The 10,118-nt window shown below is 41.8% G+C and overlaps 1 protein-coding gene across 1 annotated transcript in view; it reads right to left on the reverse strand.

The window, feature by feature from the left end:
* The window catches only part of LOC144324858 (sodium channel protein type 2 subunit alpha-like), an 80,017-nt gene extending 73,683 nt beyond the window's left edge, over positions 1–6,334 (reverse strand). Inside the window, exon 1 of the mRNA XM_077936837.1 lies at positions 6,031–6,334. The gene's annotated coding sequence lies outside the window, so the exon portion shown is untranslated. The remainder of the gene's footprint in view (positions 1–6,030) is intronic.
* Between the last annotated feature and the right edge of the window lie 3,784 nt (positions 6,335–10,118).

Consider the following 10,118-nt stretch of genomic DNA (forward strand, 5'->3'; position numbering starts at 1 on the left):
CACTGCGGCTGCATACCAAAGCACTTGTCAGGAGAGCTATGAGATTCAGGTGAGGGTCAGATGCCTTGTCAATCCCAGCAGGTATATAACAGGAAGACCCGGCCTGCCCAGGCCTGGCCAAACTCTATGGCACGGTTGGGAAGTAAGGCTTGTGGTTTATGGATTGCCCTTTTGAAAACACCCCTAAACTAGGGTTGCCATATTCCCAAAAGTGAAAAATTGGACAAAGTTGTTGAGCACACACACCCCCATTATGTTTTTAAGCTTTTTTGGGTTATTTAAGCATTTTTAAAGAAAATTCACCCTGCTTGCCATATGTCCGGGTTTTCATGGACATTTTGCAGATTCAGCAAAAAAACCAACCAGATGCCATTTTGACAGCCAGATTCCTGGACATGTCAGGGGAAACCCGGACGTATGGCAGCCCTACCTAAACACAACAGTGATGAACAATAGCATTTATTGTGTCACTGCTGTTTCAGTCCAAATTTCTCCACAAAGTTCTTCATAGGAACATTTCAACAGCAGGCATAGTGTGATCTTCTTTAACTCCTTTTTAAAAAACCCATAAAATTAATTAGAATTTACCTCAGAGTTTGCTAAAATTGGAATTCAGATTATACCTGTTAGTTGTCATTGGTCTAAATCAGGGCTTCTTTTCAGCCAGAACTCACCAGAACTCAGTTCTGGCACCTCTCAGCTGGATGCCATTGCTGTTATAAGAGAACAAGGGAGGTGTTCATGGTGAGTTCTGGCACCTCTTTTTCTATAAAAATAGCAATGATCTAAATAATCCTCAGATTCACTAAGGTTTTTGTGAATTCAACACACACCTTGCCTGAATGAATCAGGGTGGGGTTTTTTGTTACCTCACTTCAACAACTACTAAGCATTTTGTGATCTCTGTTGCTTATGTTTTAATCTTTTGTGCCAAACAATCTATATTCTCAGTTTCACAGTGAATTGTCTCCTGTAATCTCAACAAATCCCATGATAATTTGTGTGTTTGTGTGCCAAGGTCAAACAAGTATGCACAAAAATGACTCATTATTTGTGTGAATTTATGTGTGTAAATGTAACATACTTCTTTCAATATAAGTTTCATTGAACTCAATGAGACTTACTTTTGAGTAAACATTTTTAGCATCAGGATGCCTGAGTATCAATCCCATGATGCCATGTGGCATTATATTAAATATGCTTATGTGAAAACGACTAAGGTTTTATGCAGTTTTAATGCTACATATTCCATTAAAATAGGTTACCTCAAAGAAATAGACAAACTATGGAAACCCATAAAGAATTGGTCAACTTTTGATTCTACAATGGGATTTTGATGCAAATTTGTTACTCAAAGCTTAGGGGTGGGTAGTGACAGAATTTCTGCTATCAGATATCACATCTGATATCTGGAAGCCAATGTTTCATCAACTTGGTCATTTTTTTATTTTGAGGCACATACACACACTTAACTGGCAACATCACCAATTATAAGAATGAAAATAATTACATCAATTCTAACTCCCACAATCACCTCAGATGTTAAGCAATGTGCAATTCCCTTTTCCTGTCTTAACTGAAAAGAAGCAGCAATAATTAGTGCATGTGATCAAATTCTGCGGTGCAGAAGATGAAATCACTTTATTTACATTTAAGACAGTCATCTTGAGAATTAGGAGGTGGGGAGAGAGAAAAAAATCAGGAAGACGTGTTGAACAGGCCTGTGGAAAATACTTGCTTAAATATGGAGCCACCATTTGGTACGAGTAATTATGAATAGCCAACTTGATTATTGGTTTTTTTTTAAAAACTGCTTTAGACTCATAACACACTCCGTTCTATTGGCATGCTATGAGCCAGTTTGGATGTTACAACATATGACAGTGATATTCAAACATTGCAGTAGACGTAGGCAATAGAAGTGTGAGTTGCTCATATTCCTGTAAGCGCCCCGTTCTCTCAGGCTCTGAGATTTAAGGAGGAACAAAAGAAAGCTCTCGTTTCTCAGTTCCCATCTTGTACTACTTCATTTCCAGACGTAGTCTTCAAGAATAACATGGTTGGCAAGGGATGCAGATTTAGAGAAATGAAATGTCTTCTGCTGAGAATACAGAGATCAGGCAAAGTTTAACTAAGACTAGGGATCAAATTTATCAGGATGCTTTGCGCAAATGGTCCATGAGTCAACCTAGGAGCGGAGGTCCAGAGATGGGCACCATATGAGAGTGGCAATCCTATACTTGGAACTCAAGCCAGACTTATTTCCACTAGGGTTTATTCATGTACAACCAAGCACAAGATTTCAATCCTTTGCAGCCTCACTCCCTCACTGAGAAAGGGAAAATAAGATGTCATTGTGACCTGCCTCTCCCCCCTATGATCTGCTTTGAGAGCAGCTGCTGCCAGAAGAAATTATAAACTGACTTTTTGTTGTTGTTGCAAAGATAGCCACAATTACTAAAGGGTGGGTGGGTGGGAAAGCGGAGCGGGAAAGAGCAGGGTCCAGTGGCCTCAAGGGTAGGGATGGCACCAGTTCTATGGAGATACAGTGATACCTCTGGTTATGAACTTACTGTAATTCATTCCGGAGGTCTGTTCTTAACCTGAGGTACCACTTTAGCTAACGGGGCCTCCCACTGCCGCGCAATTTCTGTTCTCATCCTGAGGTAAAGTTCTTAACCCGAGGTACTTCTTCCGTGTTAGCGGAGTCTGTAACCCGAAGTGTTTGTAACCTGAGGTGTTTGTAACCTGAGGTACCACTGTAAATGAGAACAGGCCTCATTGATCAGAATGGGATGTGAATTAAAGGATCAAGCTTTAGATTACTATTTCACCACACAAGCACGAGACTGAGGCAGGATAATTTATCAGTCAAAGCACTGGATGAGGGCCTCTCGCCCTTTTATAGCAACAATATATCATACCCTGAGACTTTGCCCATGTGCTGATTTGTATAAGTATCATTATGAATAATAATAAAATTTGTATACTGCCCTTCATCTGCAGATCTCAGGACAGTTCATGACATAAAGATACAATATAAAAAGCACAAAATTTAGATAGCAATGAACAATAAATATTCTCTGGGTAGCTTATAAACAAGAAACTATTTTTAAAAAATGATACAGTATGTAGTATTTAAAATAAATGACAAGTGTTTTAAAAAATTGCCAATTTCCCCCTCTTTACTAGCATAAATTGTTTAAAAGATTAAACTATGCTAGGCCGTAGACACCCAAGGTTAGCTTAAAGTGCAATTAAAAAGCCGGGTAAATACAAGGGTGATCTTCACCCTTGTAATCTTCTCACTGAAAATTGTTTCTTGTTTTGCTCCCACTCCTCTGAAGTTTTGCTGATTGGTGTTTTACTTTTGTACAGTGACGTCTATTTAAATCCGTCCACAAACCACATTGGAAACATAGGCTAAGCTAAATAAATAAGCATTGCCTCAATATGTGAAAACTGTTAGGCTGACCCAGTGCCTCTTGAAACATATGGCTGAGCCCCATGTTATGATGCTAGTCTACAACAAGCTGTGATGGGAACGCCAACACTCTCCTGCATTCCCAGGTTTCTGATTGGATGGGGATGCGTGGCAAAATTGTCCTTGCCACGTTGCAGGATATGATAAACTACTGGTTTATCACATAGTTGTTGCGTGCATGCTACTACAACTCGGTGTATGGTTGTCTGTACTCACTCTCTGGGCCTTGGGACCATGCCATTATATGTGTGAATACAGTGGTACCTCGGGTTAAGTACTTAATTTGTTCCAGTGGTCCGTACTTAACCTGAAACTGTTCTCAACCTGAAGCACCACTTTATCTAATGGGGCCTCCTGCTGCTGCCGTGCCACCGGAGCACGATTTCTGTTCTCATCCTGAGGCAAAGTTCTTAACCTGAAGCACTATTTCTGAGTTAGCGGAGTCTGTAACCTGAAGTGTATGTAACCTGAAGCATATGTAACCCAAGGTACCAATGTACTGTCTTTCCAGGCTGATTGTTCACCCTTCTTATAGTCTCCAGTCCACAGCAAGGCTTGCCCTCCTCACCAGCGATTAATATATATGCCAAATGTCACACTACTACCTTTGAACGAAGACGTAAAAAGCCATCCTGAAAATATGGTAGGCCCATGCCCTGAGCTGATCATCAGGATATCTTAAGTATCCTAGCAGTAATAATTCACACTCAGGATAAAAATCTGACAGAGCGCAGACATAACTAATTAGCGATGGGCTCCCATCACTGATCCATGCTGCTTATGACACATTTTCTTACTCTTGCCCTTGGCTAAAAAAGAAACCAAGACATTTTGTAGACTAAAGGCTGCTCGTAGACACAGACGTCAATACAGACATGTAGGCCACAGTTTCCAAGCCTGTGCTCCAGAGTAGGGACACCTCAAAAAGTCAACTACAGAGATGTCTGGAATTAAGCAGCTGGACAAAATGAAACAGTAAACTTTGGTACAAAGGGATAAAGAACCACAAAGCGCAATCAACTTCATAATACAGGCAGGCTAAAACGGCAAATAGCTCAAGAGAAAACTGACATTCCTTGGGCTTCTTTTTTCCATGCTTCCCAAGATATGAAGATCCATGACAAGCAAACTGTGGTAAGGTGTCAGTACAAGCAAAACCAGAAGTATTTAAATCCATATTGACAACAACATGAAGTATAAAACTGTCTGTCACCTCCTATTATTTAGTGCAGTCAGGAAATATCTGTAGGTGATCCCTACTCGAAGCTGTCAGATGTTGTACAAAAACGAAGTTAATTAATCCTCACTTATGTTATTTAATAATTATCCATAAAGGCTACTCTTCAAGTAATCTCAGTCTAGGCCATCATTTGGGAAACTCCTATTGCTTGGCCAGGACAGCCCCCTATTCTGGCAACACCCTGCAACACCAAGGCTAATGTGAAGAAAACAATCATTTCTATATCACAGCCTTCCAGGAGAACAAAACAAACAAACAAAAAAATAAGACACAATTCTATTTAATTTACAAGCCCACAAATTCAACACCCACAGGTAAAATTGATCTGATTTTGTCAGCTACATGGCCCAGCCTATGCTTTTGGATTCAAAGCTGCGTTACTTAGTTACAGCAAATAATTATTAATATTGTCAAAGGAAGTACATCAATGGATATCAACTTAGAGGGCATAACTGTTAAAATATTTGTGATAGCTTGCTTTTTAATAGAACTTGCCAGGCAACTGGGGTGGGGGAAGAGTTCATATTATGGCCTGAAACGGGGCCTTCTCTCTTCATCCGAATACCCTATTCCTCCCCTCAAAAAACATATCTAACCATGTTAAATATATAGATATGATGCATATTATTGCAACATCCAGAAATATTAGGACATGGAATTCATATTCTGAAAGCTACACGTCTGAAAATAGTATACAAGAGATAAATACTATATATACATTTCCTCCCTGTGACACATGGATGTATGAGCTCCATAGACATACTAAAACTGATCAGAATGAAATGAAACAAAATACTAACCCTCAGTAGTTCATTTTCTTCCCCACTTAGGAGCAACATGACCTCCACCATAGATCTAATGCACTCCCTGAGTTTATTTATTGAATTAAATCCACATTTTACCAGTTGATCCCATCCACAGGGATGGGGGGGGGGATGTAATATTTACAGTACAGGCCACTGTAAGGTTTCACAGCACAGTTGTATGCATGTCTACTCAGGCGTAAGCCCTTGGGAAGTCAATTGGGCTTACTCTCAAGTAAGCATGTATCAGATTGCAGCCTTAAGAAGGTAGAAGGGGGAAAGGGGACACACACACACACACACACACACACACACGATCACAACTACACAACAGCTCAGCATCACAACTGGGCAATTCAAAATGGCTTTAAATTCTCCCCGGTTTCCCTTTTGATTTATCTGTAAAACAACCGGAGGCTAAAATCGGATCCAGTGTTTTCTGTGAAGATGTCAGGTTGCTAGGAGCCCAGCGCCTAGCCTGAGCAAACGGCTTGCCAGCTTACCTGATGAAAAGGGAGTGACACAAATCACAGCACAGCATCCAGCCAGCAGGACCGTGCAAAAGGCTTCTTTATTGTAATGATCCAGGTCTCTGACTATAACGCTTTGGACGTATGGATGCATAGATGTGTTCACTGTGATTTCTGCATGCTCAGTGGAGAGAGAAAAAAGGAAAACACAGAGACCTTTCCAGAATCCTCTTTGCTTCTGCCTCCGCTTCCTGTTCTCAGCCTCACTCTATGGTACCCAACATATATCAGAAAACAGCTCATTAGGAGGTGGGGAGGAGGAAAGCGGGGGGAGAGGAGGAGAGACAGAAAAGAGAAAAGGGGGGGGGGAGGAGAGGCAGCACCTAACGTGGCAGCTCCACCTACTGGCACAGAGAATGAATAAATGAGAAGTACCGGTTTTTAAAAGCTAGCCTTGAATCAACAGCTTTGTAGCTGTGTTCCTCCCGGCAATGCACACACACACACACACACACACACACACACACAGCCAGATTGACTGAAAAGACGGCAACAGATACTGCAGAATATCTTTCATCTGAAATACTCTGGCTGCCAAAGCTCTCAGCAAAATCCTTCTTTCTTTCTCTTTTTTGCCATGCACACATGACATGGCCTTTGCTACAGGAACATGCAAGAAAGTAGGCCAAATATTTCAGAGCTTCCTCACCAGGTGTGGTCCTCCCGTTTGAGGTTGCCTTTCCATCACCCACGTATTATGGGCTACTCTACTGCCTAATCATTTTCTTTTTAAAAAATAATAATTATGCCACAAAGAGGCGACTTGTTCGTTATTTGCTTATTCTGATAACATTCTCCTTTCCCACTTGCTCTGTTGGTATTATCCCCTTCTCTCTTTCTCTCTCCCAATCCTTCCATTATTTACTTTTCCCTGTATTGCACAGTTTGTTAGCATTCCTTTCCTGTCCTGGGCCATTCTTCTCTTAGTGCGTCCTTAAGTTCTTCATCCTGACATCTCGCTTCCCTCACTATCCCTCTTGTCATATTTGTGGAAGTGCCATAGCAGTACAGTGCATGCCTTGATGCAGAAAGCCACAGATTTGGTCCCTGGCAACTTCATGTAGCTGGAAAAGAGGTTTGGAGACTTTGGAGAGCGGCTGCTGGTCCTTGCCAATACTGTAATACCGGACCAGATGGACCAAATACCTTGACTTAATCTAAGACAGATTTCAATGTTCTGACCACCTCTTCCTCACTTTGCCATTTTCAATTGTTCAGCACTTTTGCGTGACAGAGATTTTACATATCCCTCTTAGATCCAAGCCACCCACTCCCCTTCCCTCTCTTTTCTAATCAGTATTGCCTTTCCAGGTTTCCTCCCTCCGCCTTTTAGTCTTCCCTTTCCCTCACATTTCTCCAATGGCCCTAGCTAGAACCAGAACTAATTCTGAGCCTGCCTTTCGAAGGCACAGCTAAATGAACTTATTTCAGCGCCATCGCTTAGCTCTGGGAGAAATAGATGTGATCATATGGAGTTCATTTCTCTCACCACTGGGTATTCACAACCAGGGGAACCCATTGAGAGGCTTCCCAGGGAGGGGTAATTGGCTCCGTTGTCAATACTGTTGTATAATGTAAGATGATTGTGATTGTGAAGGCACTGTGCTCATTGTTGTTTTATTTTTATTTATTTTTAAAAAATCTATGGCTGGTTACTGTTTGTATAGATCAAAAAAACAATTTAAAGAGAAGGAAAGGAGCCAAGTCAGAGGCTGTGATCTCCAGTTAGCTTTGAGCCCCAACAAGTTTTAATTAAGATGAAGGGAAGGAAGGTGACGGGTGAGACACAGTGTACCAGTGGAGAATAGGATCTTCTTCTCACTTCTCCATCTTTCCTCTAGGTATAGCAGTCAAAACAAATGAAAGGCTGTGCATAAATGGTGCCCTTCTGGTGACTTTCCCTTCTCCCAAGACTCATGCATTTCATGAATGCATCCCAAGGTATCCTAGGACCATTAAGATCCTTCAAGTACTGAAGAACAATGTGGCACCAAGGATGGACATCTAGTCTTTAGAGTCAAAAAGTTGAAGTGACCTCAAAGGTAATAAAGTCCAACTCCCTAAAAATGCAGACAATCCAATGCTACAGCACCCCTGGTAGATGTCCCTCCTGCCTCTGGCTCCGCTTAAAAACCATTGGCAAAAGAGAATTCATCCCTTTCCCAGGCAGCCTGCTCCACACTCAAACAGCTTACACACCACCTGGTAGTTATTCCTAAAGTTCAGTCAAAATTCAGCATCATGAATTACTTTGAGAAACAGACCCTAAAGCAAAAGTAGATGCTAACTAACGTATTGGCAAATGTTGGTTACTTACCTATCGCACAGAGAGCATGCTAACTGACCATCTGATCTGGGCAGAAGTAGAATGCCTTATGACGGTGACATATTAAAACAGCGGCAACAATTGCCGTATGTGCTGCTGCTGCTGCTGCTACCACCACTGAGTGAAAGTCCCACAAAGCGCCCCCAAATCCTAACAGTTTGGGTCTGCAGCAGGAGTGGAGACACATGACTGGGACAACACGGCAGAGCTGGTCTCCCAGTAGTGTTGTTGCTGCCATTAGCAATACAGACCAAGGCAGAGTGGTGGAGAGACTGGGGCAGTGCAGGCCAACCCAGAATTTCTGCTGGTGCACTCATTCCATCCTGACCTTGCGACTCACCATTATTATTATTATTATTATTATTAGTAGTAGTAGTAGTAGTATTTATACTGCCTTATACCTGCAGGTCTTGGGGTGGTTCACAATATAAAAACACAAAATACATAATAAAAATAAGGACAACCCAAAATCCCCACTCCTCCCCAACACGTTTTAAAAGGGCATTGGATGTCAATCAGCCAAACGCCTGGTTAAAGAGGAATGTCTTTGCCTGGCACCTAGAGGTGTATAATGAAGGTGCCAGCCGAACCTCCCTGGGGAGAGCATTCCACAAATGGGGAGTCACTGTGGAAAAGGCCCATTCTCGTGTTGCCACCCTCCGGACCTCCCTTGCTGGAAGCCCAGGCCCATGGTGCTGTCTTGCCCAGGCAGCCACTCGCCTATTCTGCAGTTGCATCAGAAGAAGGTATGACGATCACCAGTGGGGCTAATGTGTAAGTCAGTCCAGCTGGTTTGTTGGAGACGTCACAAATGGCCCGACTGAACACTCCACTTAATTGATCTAACTCCATCAGATTTATTTCAGCATATTAATGACTGTTGTCTCTGGGCAACTCCTTAGCTCTACCATATCAGCATGGTTTCAGGAGCAAGCATTCACTAATAAGGAGTAGCTATCCGACATGTCCTTGCTGTGTACAAATGGCTTGTTAGAGTTGTATCAGATTGTAACTGAATTGCAGCAGAATTTGGGAGCAACTTAGGTGACCACTTTAGACATCTGGTGAAGTGGGTTTTGGCTCACAAAAACGGATGATGCAATAAAGGCAGGGAGGTGAGAAACTTGTTGTTGTTGTTGGGTGAGGGCCAAATTCTACCTCAGGTAGAAAGCTAAGGTAAAAACAACTCAGTAATCCCAGCAGAAGAATGCCAAGAAGGTTAATGCACAGCTAATCTAAAAGCCTTGATTGACAAGTAATCAAAGACTCAAAATTCATGATGCAATTGCGTCCCCATCTTCTGGCAGAGGAAGGTGCTACAACGACACACTTTGTACAACATCAAACACTCTTTCCCACTCAGATGAACAGGTCATGGTAAGGAGCAGACCCAGGGATCTGGCTATATCTGTGCTTGGATACCCACTTCTGCTTCAAAGACTCTTCTTTGTTTTCGTTAAAACAGACCAACATAACTATCCTGAAATTAAGTGCGCCTTCTATGTGAATAAATAAATTATTAAGCCACAAATAATGTGCAAATAAACACATTGAACGCAGATGCCTGCATTTACAATAATCTCAGTCTCCCATCTATGACTCATGGGAATAATGATAAAATACATCGAATTCTTTTTCTCCATATTTCTTGACTTTCATTAGTGTTTGAAAGCTTTCATTATTGTTTGAAAGCTTTCACGCAATGATTCATTCCTTCATTGAGAATCTGACATAG

The sequence above is a fragment of the Podarcis muralis genome, chromosome 1 (genome assembly GCF_964188315.1).
Source record: "Podarcis muralis chromosome 1, rPodMur119.hap1.1, whole genome shotgun sequence".
Classification (NCBI taxonomy): Eukaryota; Metazoa; Chordata; class Lepidosauria; order Squamata; family Lacertidae; genus Podarcis; species Podarcis muralis.